This window comes from Ascaphus truei, chromosome 8, assembly GCF_040206685.1.
Source record: "Ascaphus truei isolate aAscTru1 chromosome 8, aAscTru1.hap1, whole genome shotgun sequence".
NCBI classification, from domain to species: domain Eukaryota; kingdom Metazoa; phylum Chordata; class Amphibia; order Anura; family Ascaphidae; genus Ascaphus; species Ascaphus truei.
Window position 1 is genome coordinate 7336832 of NC_134490.1, and position 14119 is coordinate 7350950.

Sequence of the window (14119 nt, forward strand, 5' to 3'; positions counted from 1 at the left end):
GTAGATTTTTGGGTGATTTGTCAACCACTGTATATATATATATATATATACTGTATATATATATATATATATATATATATATATATTGACAGAAAATATAGACAGCGCCCTTCACACACTACAGATCCCCTGATGAAATCCGCAGAGTCGGAAGAAACGCGTAGGGATATCTGGCAGTGAACCTACGGTGACAGGGCAGCTCCCAGAACCAGCGTGAGGAGGCAAGGACTTGTCTGAAGATTATTTTCCGGTTTCAAGTGTGAGAAGAAAGGCTAATGGCGGCCGCATGTGGAGATTGAATGCTCCCAAACACTAAGGATTACTCCCCTGGAGACAGCAGCTGACAGCAACATCCTTTTTGGAGGCAATACTGACACACACACAAAGAAGAGACCGAGGAGTCCTCAGTTGGTGCATGGGCAGGTCCCATAACATGCTTTATTTTATCAGACAAATTGTAAGTGTGCATTTGTCTTGTCCATGAGATATTAAAACTTTGTTTATCTGATTTTATACAAGGATCGGGTGCTTCTTTTCTCTTTTTCTCTAATATATATATATATATATATATATATATATATATATATATATATATACACTGTATATATATAAAATTAGATTGAGATAAGAGCCAATCCTCCAGAATGATAAGTCACATATAGTTTCGTGTGCACCAATCAATAAAAATGATAAGCCACCCAGAACGTAAGTTAATAGGGATGGACACGGCACACATGACATTAGTCGTATGTTGCAAAAAAGTATATTATACGTCTGGTTTTATAACCAGTTTTAACTGCACAGTAGCGCACATTTAGTGCATCTAGATAGTAACCGCTCTGGCAGCGCATACATGTCACACATCCCAGGCTATTGCCTATATTATTGTTTTAACTCTGCAGCATAATCGGATCAGCCCCATCGGAAGGTCCTCAGTAACCTCCCGATCCGACAAGTATAGATGAAGCTACGCCGTCCGCAGTAACGGGATAGTGATCCCAGGGAATAGTGTGTCCCCCTGAGATAGGGCATTATTGACGCTATGAAGGAGATTGTCAGTCTAACCGATACTAAGGGAAACAAGCCGAATTACCTTCCCAGCGTAGCAGTGAGAGCTAGCAGGGGAAGCCTTATAACAGATGTGAATAAAGCTCTTCTCTGTACTATAAAAGTTCCTGGCCCCCATCATTATTCTATCTGCATATCCACGCCCAGCCCGCACCCACCCAGCACGCTGCAAACGTACGAGAGACTGAGCATTGCCATGTATATACAGTATATCCAACTCGATATAAACTCCTTTAGAGCCGGGCCGGGAGGAGTACACATTTTTGAAAACCCTTCCTGGAGCATGGCCTGCTGGGAGCTAAGGGAGATATAAAAAGCAGCAGCAGTAGTCAGGTTGGTCCTTAGGGGGAAACAAATAATTAGAGGCCTAAGCTAAGCCTGTAGTGCTATACCATCCCCTGCCTCCCCACCACTTTTTGTAAATAGGCCAAGATCAAGCCACATAATCCCAAAAATGTGCGGTGCTCAGACGCAGCAACAGAAAAATTCCAACACGAAGTAGCCATCATTTGGAGTGTGTGACCAGGTATGTGAACAGATAATGCTTGTCTGGGAAACCCCACCGCCCCCTGTAGAAAGGGTCAACACATCCTCGTGTCCAGAAGTAACAGCGTGTTGAATAGTCACCCATACCTTTCTGAAGTCATCGGGGAAACGGACTTGTACTCAAAGGAGGACTCACGTGAAAGCGCAGCGTCCAAACTTCATTCCTTTTGGTTGAAGAGTAGAACTGGATATAGATATAGAAAAGTGCTCTGCTTTCTTCTACATCTATATCAAGCCACGACGGATGGCGTTGCAGCTTCATGGTAGCCAGCGTGACGCGGGAAGATTTAAACCTCCATTTTGTTTCCCCTGGAGGGGACTGTGCAGGCTGCACCTTTCTCAGGAAGCATCTCGGGGGGCTGAAATTAACACAGTTCAGCTCCGGAGACCCCCTGCTTCCTATGTGCGAAAAAGAGGGAGGGCAAAAACAAACAAGCAAAAACAAACAAGCAGGCGGAATTGCTCCTTTAAAAGTTAATGTCTCATTGCTGAACCTTCTTCTGCAATATGTTTCATTTCAAAGTCTGCAAGCAAACAAGTAATGCAACTTCTAATTGTCTTATTCTAGTTTAGAAGTCATGTTTGTTCTTAAAGCCGCAGTTCAAGCTAACGTTTTTTTTTTTAATTCTTTTTTTTTACCCTTTAATATGCGCATCAATACAATCCACACAGTGATAAGTAATTAGCCAAGTTGCCGATCGATCCGTTCTCCTGTGATCGATCGGCAAAGATTCAGCTTGGGGGGGTTCACTAAATGACGGTCAGTGCAGCAGAAGAGGACCAAAGATCACTAGATACAATGGGTGCACTGCTAGAAAGGGGGCAGGACTCAAAAGGGGTGTGCCCCCCCGCCTGTTTCAGAAGAGGAAGGGGATGTGACTATGTAAATGGTTGCTATAGAAACAAAAAAAGACTTGTTGCATTATAATACATTAAAAATGTAATTCAGAGTTGTTTTAAAAAACAAAATGCTACAAGTATTTTTTCATTGTACAGAACTAATTTATTTAAAAAAAACTCACTTGTAGGATATTGCTTGTGTGGCCTGGGTTCCCCGGTTTGGCTTTTACCTCTGCTGCAGCTTGGGAGAAGGGAGGTTGCTGCGGAGTCAGGTGACTAGGCTTGGTCAATGGAGTGTTAGGATTCCCTGCTGAGGCAGTTGTTACAGTTGGTGTTCTGGGGGCTTGCTGTCAGTTGGAGCTGGGGCACAGCTAGGGGAGGTTGTACAGGTACAGGGGTCTGTGACCCTATGCACTAGGCCAGAGATCCCCTAGGCCCCAACTCACCCTAGATTGTGGCTGTTTTAGGGAAGGCCCCTTCAGTTAGGGATCCTGTCCTTTTAGTGATTAGCAAGCTTAGGGCCACAGTGGTTTCATTTGAACTATTGCTGCTGCAGTCTGTGACCAGAATGCCAGAGAGTGAGCGACCATCATTGTGGAAGTCACTCCAGAGGGAGACATCCCATCCAGCGGAGGATATTGTTGGATCGGCGGATCTCCTGCTTCTCATTGCTACTGCGCCCGGGTGGGAACACACTCGGCAGGTACTGTTCGCCAAACATGCACCAACATCAGTATAATAAGGCGCTGATCACGCCTAGAGGGGTGGGCATCTTTTGGGGACACTTATTGGGTGAAGTGACCAAGGGACACTTATTGGGTGAAGTGGTACTGTGGACACGGTGTGGGGATACACGGTGGTGGGACAACGCCATGGATGGCGAGGTTTAGCTGTAACCATTAGTATTGCTATTGCCTGTATGTGGTTTATGGTTATTGTTCACAGTAAATGTTATTATTGTTATTCTTATAACCTGTGGACTGTTATTAATAGTTCCTGCTCTGGGTTATCCCATCCAATTGGGATCCATGCAGGTGGAGGCGCTGCCACTCAGTATATTCGTTACCCCAGGCTCCCAGTAGCGGAGGCTCAGATCCCTGTGAGCCGTCAGGTACCGCCAGCCCTAGTAGACCCTTCACATTAGAGGGGAAAATGGCTACATTTGTCTGCAGCTTTAACCCTAAGTCACTTATTTGTATCATTGGATGTTGATAGCTGTGGTCAGGTTGGACCCCCAGCTTAGTCTTTCCTTCCTCCTGTCCAATCTGGGATTTACTCATCCCTGTATACTTGGCTTCCTCGTGATCGCAAGACAAGAAGTTGCAGTAATTAATATACTCACAAGTTACATTAAATGTATTTAGAAAACACAGCCCGGAAAGGGTGTGGTGCTCAGACACATAGATAGCATATATGTGAAATGAATTTACTGATCTCTCGTCCAGAAGTTCCAATAAGGAAGTCCAGTCACATGTATGTAAAGGCATGTATAGGGAAGCGAACGCCTGCCTGGAGCCATCCAATTAGTACCGTAAATACAATGAAGGCTAATACATCCACAACAAACTCCCTCACATGTTGATGAGTCTGACCACCATCCGTTCAGCAGATCCTCATGTCATCTGTGTGCAAATCCACCAGATGAAGAAGCAAGAAATTGAGATGAAAGTGCGGTGCCCTACCAAGGCAGAAATCCCCAAAAATGAATAGAGAAGTGCGCTCCAATAAAAATAAAGCACTACGACGTGAAACGCGTAGGTAGACTGTGACCTCCGCTTTCAATGATGGCCCATTAAATATCATTCTTTATTGGAGCGCAATCTCTCTTTATTCATTTGTGGGGATTTCTGCTTTGGTTGTGCACCGCACTTTCATCTCAATTTCTTACATTTAATGTACACCCAGAGTGTGGGATATTTCAATTAAAAAAAAACCTCTGGCTTTGCCCTTAATGCTCATTTAAATTAGCACTCCACGGGTGTGTTCAGTTCTCATGCACTCCAATGCATTTATTGTATTTAATAAATACCTTTGTGTATACAGTAGGTAGACATGCAGAAGAACCGATCTGAATGTATAATGACATTCCCGTCACTTTGTGTGTTCCATTTATGCATCATGGATTTCCGTAAGGTTCCAGACACACACACGTCTGTTTTCCTGGCTCAGTTCCCAACCTGCCTCGTTACTTTGAAGGTTAACCAGATCGGGTAACCTCCGATTAGATGTAACCCAGGTAACATACCATCTTCCTCAAAGTCTCCTCTGCTTACGGGAGGATCCGCTTTCACCTGAAGCCCAGTGCAGTTTGTCATCGAGTTAATAATGTTAATTATGCTCATTATTCTCTAATGCTGGGTGATCTAACCCTATTTTATGGACTACCTAAAGTATTACGGGAGCTAGAAAACATCTGTTTCCCTTTAGCAGTGCACTAAAAATGTCAAACACCTCTCCAGTATTTTATTGTTCTCATGGAGATTTTCTTTTAATACACAATTGTGAGCCAATTAGTGTGGCTGCTTCTGTGCTCGTTTAACATACCGTACAGCGATAATCAGACGGCTTTTTGGATGAGCGAGCAAAGACTTCAACTAGACTTTTTTGACACAAGTGTCTTTTTTTGTTTGTCTGGTTTTTTTTGTTCATGTTCTCTCTCCACAGGCCAAACACCTTGATTGCTTCTGATGAAACGGTGAGGGGACCTTTCTGCCATCCTAACTGAGATCTGCCAGAGGTTTCAGCCAAATCGGTGCAGCCCCCCCTCTTGGAATTAGTTTTTTGTAGTGATAACCAAAAATGAACCGGTACATCTCATCGATGGGAGTCTTCATACAAAACATTAAATGTGTTATTTTGCAACTTGTACAACGTTTTCAGACAATTTGCTGGAATAGTTTCAGAGAAATTAAATATTTCAAATGAAAATTGGAAACCACGGTAACAAAGAAAAAAGTGTGCAACACTATTATAGTAAAAGAGGAGGGAGTAAGGTTCTGAACCCGCTCCGCGGCCACCAGACCCTTACCCGAATGGTCCTTGCCCCCGCTGCCTCTTTCCGGCAGGGCTGACTAAGTACTGTGACGAGTCAGCCTGCTGGAGCTACAACCGGCTTGTGCTTTTCAGCGCTGACGCGTCACGTGGTACGCGAGTCAGCCAATGGGGAGGAGGGGAGGGAAGGAGCTACGGATGGGAGGCGGCTTGGGAGGGGAGCAGAGAAGGAGCTGCGGGGAAAAATGTGTGAGTGTATATGTATGTGTTATGTGTGGGGGTGGTGGTGGGGGGGTGGACGGCACCACGGAACCACGATCTGGCAAAGCTTTACCATGCCCCCCCCCTCCCACTGTCGCCCCCCGGCTCCCTAGAGACAGCATATCGCGGTCTGTGCCTGTCAGCGCGCCGCCGGTCTGCAGTGCGGGCGCGCTGACTGAGGGAGCGGGGCCTTAGCCTAAGTGGTGTGATACCCACCCTTCTTTGCCAACAACAACCTGTACATTTACATTGCCATTTAGCTGGCAGTGATAATTATTCACTACCCAATCGGTTTTTTTAAAATTGGTTTTCCATGGTATCCCCGATGTCCGTATAACTGTTCATACATCTTGGCCTTCTTGAGAATGAGTTGTGTGTGTTGTTTTGTGTTTTACAACTTTCGGACACTTTGAGTAAGGTTGTGTTTTGCAGTTTGTAATATTATATTAAATGTGCTGCATTTCTTTTCAAGTTGTATTTACATTTTTCTTTGATTTCAAGACTGCGCTTGATCGTTGTGACAGACAATAGTCGGCCTTTCTGTCTCGACTAAACTATGCTTATTTTTTGGCTCGTACATTACCACACAATAGTGTGAGAAATAAAATTGCCAGACATTACCGTTTTTAACGGAGGTTTGAGAATACTAGATCAGTGGGATGACAAAAGCCACACGCTGATGGTGTTTAAAATGTTGCTTTGCCCGTGTTCTGAATCGTTGTCCTTTTAGGTTTATTATTACGACAATCGTTTAAAGCGCTGACATATGCCACTGCGTAGTACAATGGGGGTACAGAGTTATGTATATTACAAACAGAATGACATACCAAACAGGCATAGATACAGAAGGTGATGAGGACCCTGACCATGAGAACTTTCAAATCTACAGGGTTTACTCTCTCATCCCACAATGCAGTATAAAAGATGGCGGTTTCCTAGTACCTTTAATGCAGGTGTACGAAAATGTGAGATAGCAAAAAACAAACAAACAACTAGTTATTTCATCTAGTGAAAACAACATTGAACATCAGGGGCGGGCAACTCCAGTCCTCAAGGGCCACCAACAGGTCAGGTTTTCAGGATATCGCTGCTTCAGCACAGGTGGCTCAATCAGAGGCTCAGTCAAAGACTGAGCCACCTGTGCTGAAGCAGACTGATTGAGCCACCTGTGCTGAAGCAGGGATATCCTGAAAACCTGACCTGTTGGTGGCCCTTGAGGACTGGAGTTGCCCACCCCTGCTACTTGCTGCAATCCATACTACTTATCTTTGTGGTAAGAGCTTACTTGTTAACCTATACATCACGCATAGGAGTTCATAACCTCTGCAGTAACGGCATTGGCTGACGTGCTATTTAAAAGGGAGCGGTACAGTATCTGATTTTAGGAGAGTCTGATGCCAAGTAAAAGTCATCCATCGCTATGATTCACAATTTCTAAAAAAAAAAGGAGACATTAAATGGTATGTGAATGATACAGCATAACGTGTACCAAGACGCGCGAATCATGGAATAAATGGAGAAATATTAAGTAATGCGTTCCAGCCAACATGAACTTGTGTGCGTGTCTTTATCATAAGACAGAGGAGGGAACGGCTAATGACAGAGAAACTTACAGCTATCTGGTGAAAGTAATTACGTGGATCACGTGGGCAGCGCACAGGAAAATCTTATCACACTGCACATCACAGTGATTGTGTTTGTGGTTACACCTGAAGCAAAATATTGCATCATTCCCAGGATCTATTAACTACAAATGTATTCTATAGATTGTAAGCTCTCACGGGCAGGGCCCTCGTTACCTGCAGTATCTGTTTGTGCATGTTTGTCCTAATTTGGTATGTGACTTGTTTATGTAATTTACATTACTCTGTACCTAGTATCGGATTTTAAAAAATGCCGCCCTTAGGCATTCACCTGGTGCCGCCCTCCTCCTCCAGTGCCGCGCCGTTCTGTTCACGCGACGCCGTGTGAGGTCATGTTTCCGGACCACGCATGCGCGATCGACGCTTGCCAGCTGCTTGTGCGCACGCGCGGGCGGCGCTTGCCATGTGCACTAGTGTCCGGCAAGTGCTGATCGCGCGTGCGCACGACCGCGAATGCCTGGGGCGGCAAGGGCTCCCCAAACTCTGCCACCCTACTCCCGGGCCTGATGGTAAATCCGCCACCGTCTGTTCCCCGCTGCGGAATCTGTTGGCGCTTTACGAATAATCTATAAGAGAGATAATAATATTAGTTCGAGAAACAAAGGTTTTAAATATCTTTTTGACATGGCACAGCTTAAAAACGGATCTTTTAAATGAGGTTAGGAAAAACTGGATACCCTGCTTTAGGAAAGTACTTTGGATTCAACGTTTTTCCTACAAATTATTATAAAATAACCTTAATAGACGCAACCAATATTTATTTTCTTACTTTACTATTATTAACTTAACTTACTAATCAGAGATAAGTAAATGGTATATTTATGTAGATAAGATGAGTACGTAGCAACTTATAATTAGTTAATGTAATATTTAGTGGGTAAATCCCAATTCGGACCCCTGATGAAGAACAGAATTGATTGAAACGCGTAGCGGTTTTGGCACAGCTAATTTTCAATCAGTGTCTGCCGCATTGCCTGACGGGGCGTCCTGGATTCACATCAGTCTCCTGCATGGCGAGTCCCTCCGGGTTGCGTCTCACCGGAAGTGCAGGATCGCCGATGTCATCTAGCCAACCCCAGCGTGAGGGACTTGAAGCCGGCTAAACACCACACTTCCCTGGCATCTCGTACGGCCGAGGGCACAGTGCATTGTGATTTACCCACTAAATATTACCTAATTATAAGTTGCTACTTAATCATTTTATCTACATAAATATACCATTTACCTACCTATGGAGGGCTCTGTGTTTCTCTTTTTCCTGCCGTGATCCTCGAGGATTCTCCGCGGTGGAACTTTGTGGACCTGGGAGGGCTGCCACAGACAGCAGCAGCTGCTGCAAGGAGTTCAAGTTATTTACTGTACCTCATCCATCAGCACCTCTGAAAGCACGAGCTCGGATTCACCCTCTCACTGTTTCTCAACAGAATACACATTGTGATTATCAGACTAAAGACATTTATTCTTCATGTTCGGAAGGGATTAACTCTAAACATTGAATGGAAGACTTTGTGATTATATATTAAGCCAGGTGGAAAATGTCATCAACATTTGCCGACATTTAGAAACGTCGTTTTGGTTCTTCTGCCAGGAAACTGCCTTGTGCCAATGGTGAGGTGTTGTTAAAAGGAAGCTAAAATTGTCATTTAGACCAGGGCTGGGCAACTCCAGTCCTCAAGGTCCACCAACAGGTCAGGTTTTCAGGATATCCCTGCTTCAGCACAGGTGGCCTAATCAGTGGCTCAGTCTTCGACTCAGCCACCTGTGCTGAAGCAGGGATATCCTGAAAACCTGACCTGTTGGTGGACCTTGAGGACTGGAGTGGCCACACCTGATCTAGCATTTACACACGAGGATATTTTATCAGTAGTTTTTCTTTAGCTACGCAAGAGAGGAGAACCAGTACATATGTAATAATTGAATATAATGGTCTGTACATTCTTAACTAAATTTATTACGGCAGCAATTCCGGCTGCTGGTTTTTTTTCCAGAGAAGAAGCACAGTATTTTCTGCACCAGGTATCAACAGGTTTCTGTGATACTTACCGGTGTTTTATTCCACTAGAGGGGATACAAAATGGAGGTTTAAATATTACGGGTCCTGCAAGCCAATAGGAAGGCTGATTAAACCCATAACGAAACGAGGCAGTAACGCCGGTAACTGTACTTGTAAGTTTCACTGTAACGGAAAGGCGCCCCCCTCTCACCCTCCCCCCACCCCCCCGTGGGTTCCCATCCTGGAAAAAATAGTGTTGTAATGGCGGATTGCTGCTTTAAAACTAAATACAAATAATTATTTACACATGCATCATGCTATGGGAGAAACTATAAGATACAGGTCATGCTAAATAATGATAGTACATTTTGGATCCATTCAGCTTGATTTAAATCTCCATGTATGGCAAAAGAGCACATTTAGCAGATATGTACACCTGCAAAGGTCAAAGTCAGTGAAATTTGGGGCATCTGGGTCTGCTAATTTTTACCAGGGAAACTTTATTGAAGTCTGCGACTCACAAAAATAATTGAAACTTCTGCGTTAACAGATATAGCATTTTAAAGCTGCAGACCAAGTAGTATTGTACATTTTTTTTTTTAAATAAATCAGTTCTGTACTATGATAAAATACTTGTAGCATTTAAAAAAAATAAATAAAAAAAACACATCGGTGAATGAAATTTTTTATGTATTATAATGTAACAAGCATTTTTTGTTTCTATAGCAACCATTTACAAAGTCACATCCCCTTCTGAAATAGGCTCTCTGGCACACCCCTTTTTGAGCCCTGCCCTCTCTCTAGCAGTGCAGCAATTGTAGCTAGTGACTGACTGGTCACATGATCTTCCCCATAGAACTTTGCATCTTTGGTCCTCTTCTGCTGCACTGACAGCCATTTTGTGAACCCCCGAAACGAATCTTCGAACATCGATCACAGGAGAACGGATCGATCGGCAACTTAGCTAATTACTTATCATTGTGCGGTTTGTATTGATGCACATATTAAAGGGCCGGGGGGGGGGGGGGCGAAATTATAATTTTAAAAAAACGACAGCTTGGACTGCTGCTTAAAGAGGGAATGAAACATAGTCTGAGAGCACTAGCTCTTTCTTGCTTATTGCAGCGCAGCTATAATAAAACAAAATACAGATCCTATATTCTGCTAGTAATACTCCTGATACTGTAGGAAGAACACATTTAACACTTTACACTTAGATTGTAATCTCTTAGGGGCGGGGGGTTTCTTTTACATTATGCTGTCATTTACCTTGGCACTGGTTCCGATTGTTTGTAATGAATTTACCTTCTATTGTCATGTTGTAAAGCACTGCGCACCTTCTTGGTGTTACATAAACATAATTATACAGTACATACAACTCACGCACAGCTCAAAGCTCACAGAAACCCAACACTGCTTCACATGTGAGGGAACAACTTCCTGTCCAGCGAGCCTCACTTTGGCTGCTGACCACGCCCCCTGAAAATGCTCTATTAGATATACAGAGACAATGCAAACTCACTAGCATTAAGCTGTGGGTCATTGTAACAGACTGTGGCAAGAGCTGGGAGGTGATCACACACAGCAGTGCAGGGGGGCAGGAGGGATCAGAGCAAGTTAATGTCCAGCTTCTTATAAGGATATGCTGCCCTGGCAACAGAAGGCTTCATTATGTAAGTACTGGGTATCTGTTAATTCATTCCTTTTTCCCTGCGTACCTTTATTGACTCTGGTGTATAGTCATTTTAGAAAAAAAATATTGCAATAGCCCTTTCTGTGTAACTGTTTAATATGAAATCAAAGGAACTGCTTAATTGGGGTGACCACACGCCCTGGTTTAGCCGGGACAGTCCAGGTTTTTAGGGCTCTGTCCTTACTTTTTCGGGTGCTGTCCCGTGTTTTTTTTTTTGGTTCTCCTGGCGAGCTCCGATCGCTTGTGCGCATGCAAGACCGGCAAACGCCGTTTGCACATGCGAGACCGGCAAACGCCGTTTGGGCATGCTCAGTCGGCAAGTGCCGATTGCGCACGAGCAGCCGGCAAGTGGCGATCGAACGTGCGCAGTCGGCAAGCGCTCTTCACGCATGCCAACTGCGCATGCGTGACGCTTTTGCCGGGACAAATATGGTTACCCTATGTTGAACACAATCCTATGCAACATTTTTACTAAAAATGGATATTTATAATATCTTTTTTTTTTAAAAAGACCTCGAAGCATTGAATTTAGTATTGCCAGTGTCAGCGTTTGCAATAATATTCATTACTGCAAGATATTCTGAATATGCGTTTCTTAGTGTCCCTGTATAAAGCTTTCGCCTGGTTTTATCCTTCTGATATTAGTGTATATTTTGGGGAATGGTTATATGGAGCGGTAATACTGTAGGACCTACAAGCCTGATTTACAATGCGGTTTCCATACAATGAAAAGAGTTAGTAAAATGTATATATGATAAAACAGGCAATGGACACTTCCATTGTATAAAATCACTTTTCATTTATTGTTCACTTTAAAAAATTTTTTAAAAAAAGTACTTGCATACTGGTGTCGTCGTTCCTTTAATCTATAGCTTAATAAACGAGATCTGATCCCTATATCGCAAAGTCCATGCCAATAAGACGTCAGGCATCCTTTCTAATGCATGGATAACTCTTAATGAATACAGCGAAAACGTCAGATTTTTTTCCGCGCCAAATTACATGGAGATTTGATATTGACAATATCTGAGTTTAATGAATACGCCTCTGTGTTTTATATATTAAATTTTTTTTATTAGCATACGTTTGTCACTGTTTTCTGCTGGGGCAAGAATCTCAAACATGTTTCCACACTCTGGGCTGAGCAGAAGGCTGGTTCCACTGCCAGGTCCTCCCTGACCTGGATTCCAGTGCCAATCTGTCCTTGGGTATTTAAATCCCAGCGGGATATGATGGTGTGACGTCAATGTCCTTTAATGCTATAATCTTTATTTTCTAAATGTGCAGTTTGCACAGAACTATACATACAGTATTTAGAGTTAGAAAATATTTGAAATAAATAAAGTGACTAGCCTTTTTCAACTTGGGTTTAACATTACACACACTAATACTACAGTTTGCAGTGCTGTTAATAACATCTATTAATGGGTATAACCTCTAATTATTAGGAAGTTTAATCTTTAAGTCGTCCTCTTTGACCCGGAGATGTGTAGATTCGTTCCATGCTGTGATTCTGTGCCATTTATTGAGCCAATATTTATAGCTGTAATCGTATAAAAACATGAATATAGGCTATATAACTTCATACGCGTGATTAAGAACTCTCTTAGTTACCAGAGGAACACTGCACTGCGATGCAAGTAAATGTTATGCGCTCTCTGTGTCGTAAAAAGGAGTGACTTACTGACTTTCATTTCCAGCTTCTTGTGACCTTCCAAAGGTCCCATTATGTCCCTATGCCTCAGGCAATAAAATAACATTTGTAAACTATGTCCGGTAGAGACTTTGTATCAAAAATGGGCAGACTATGTTTTTCTTATCTGCCATCAAATTATTATACGTTTAAAGAAGAAAAACGTGAAAGATCATATGTATTCTTTTTAATCCGTTCTATAGTATTGGATAATACTGTCTGCATTTTATTTAAACTTTTAATGCCATTTTAAATTTTGTTGTTGTAATGTACTGATCATCCTTTGCTACAGCAACCATTTTAGAAAGTCATCTCTTTTGAAACAGACTCTGACACACCTTTTTTGGCTTTGCCCTTTGGCAACAAAGTATCACAAACAGATCTGTTGCTGTGTTCCAAACAGTTATGTCTATTGCTCAGAAAGCTGTAACAATAATGTGTAACACTTCGTAATATAATGTTGCATATCAGCTGCCGCATTTCACAAACTGCAGCACAAAGTTAGAAGGCGGCCATTTCATTAGTCACACAATCAGGATTTATAACAGGAGCACCAAACGATTGCCAGCTTAGGTAAGGATGTAGAATTATACATTGTCGCATGCTTTTACAGATAAAGAAAAAGGGGAATGGAGTACTGCTGCTTTAAACACCGAATAATATACTATTATTGGTACTGTAATGTTGAAGGTTACATGCGCTGCTTGTTTACTTAAAAAAAAAAAATGTTTTAAATGGTCAGTAAACGGGGTAGGAAAAAAGGCAGAGCACTGCCAGAAAACGGAGGAGGCTCGCGTATGAAAATCCGTGTCGCCCGAAACGCGTAGGTGCCTACTGAGGGGGTCAGTTATGGTCCCCTTATCTAATAAATAATTTTTCTTTTCATACGCGAGCCTCCTCCGTTTTTCTGGCAATGCTCTGCCTTTTTTCCTACCCTGTTTGTTCACCTTGTTGGGCGGATCAGCACGCCGTTTGGAACCTGCGATTTGGACCACACTGGAGCATCCAGGAACCTACACAGTGAGTTATTCCTATTTCAGTATACTTCGTGGCAGCTTTAAATGTAGGACATTATTTGTACTGTTTACGGTGTGCTTGTGGGTACTAGTCCCTCAGTCCCTGCAAGGGATGCCGACCACAGATATCACTCATTGGAGTGGCCCTAGCGGAGAACCACATTTGTCATATGGATACTATTAACCCTTGAAGCACCGGCTGCACAAATTTTTAAATGGTCAGTAGTAGCAAGAGAGGGAGTAGGGGGTATGAAACATTTTTATTGGATCAACCAGTAGTTGATATGTTACGAGCTTTCCAACCTCAGGGTCCTTCATCGGGTATGTCTCTGCCTGAGAGGTTGGAAGCTTGTATCAACTACTTGTTGGTCCAAT

At 43.0% G+C, this 14119-nt stretch overlaps 1 protein-coding gene across 2 annotated transcripts in view; it reads left to right on the forward strand.

Moving 5' to 3' along the window:
* The first annotated feature begins 2812 nt into the window (after nucleotides 1-2812).
* Nucleotides 2813-14119, forward strand: part of PRXL2A (peroxiredoxin like 2A) — a 31932-nt gene continuing 20625 nt past the window's right edge. The window contains exon 1 of one of the 2 annotated variants that reach the window (XM_075610447.1): nucleotides 2813-3157. The gene's annotated coding sequence lies outside the window, so the exon portion shown is untranslated. Of the gene's footprint in view, nucleotides 3158-10855; nucleotides 11016-14119 lie in introns of those variants that run through there. The other variant, XM_075610446.1, reaches the window with a different exon arrangement.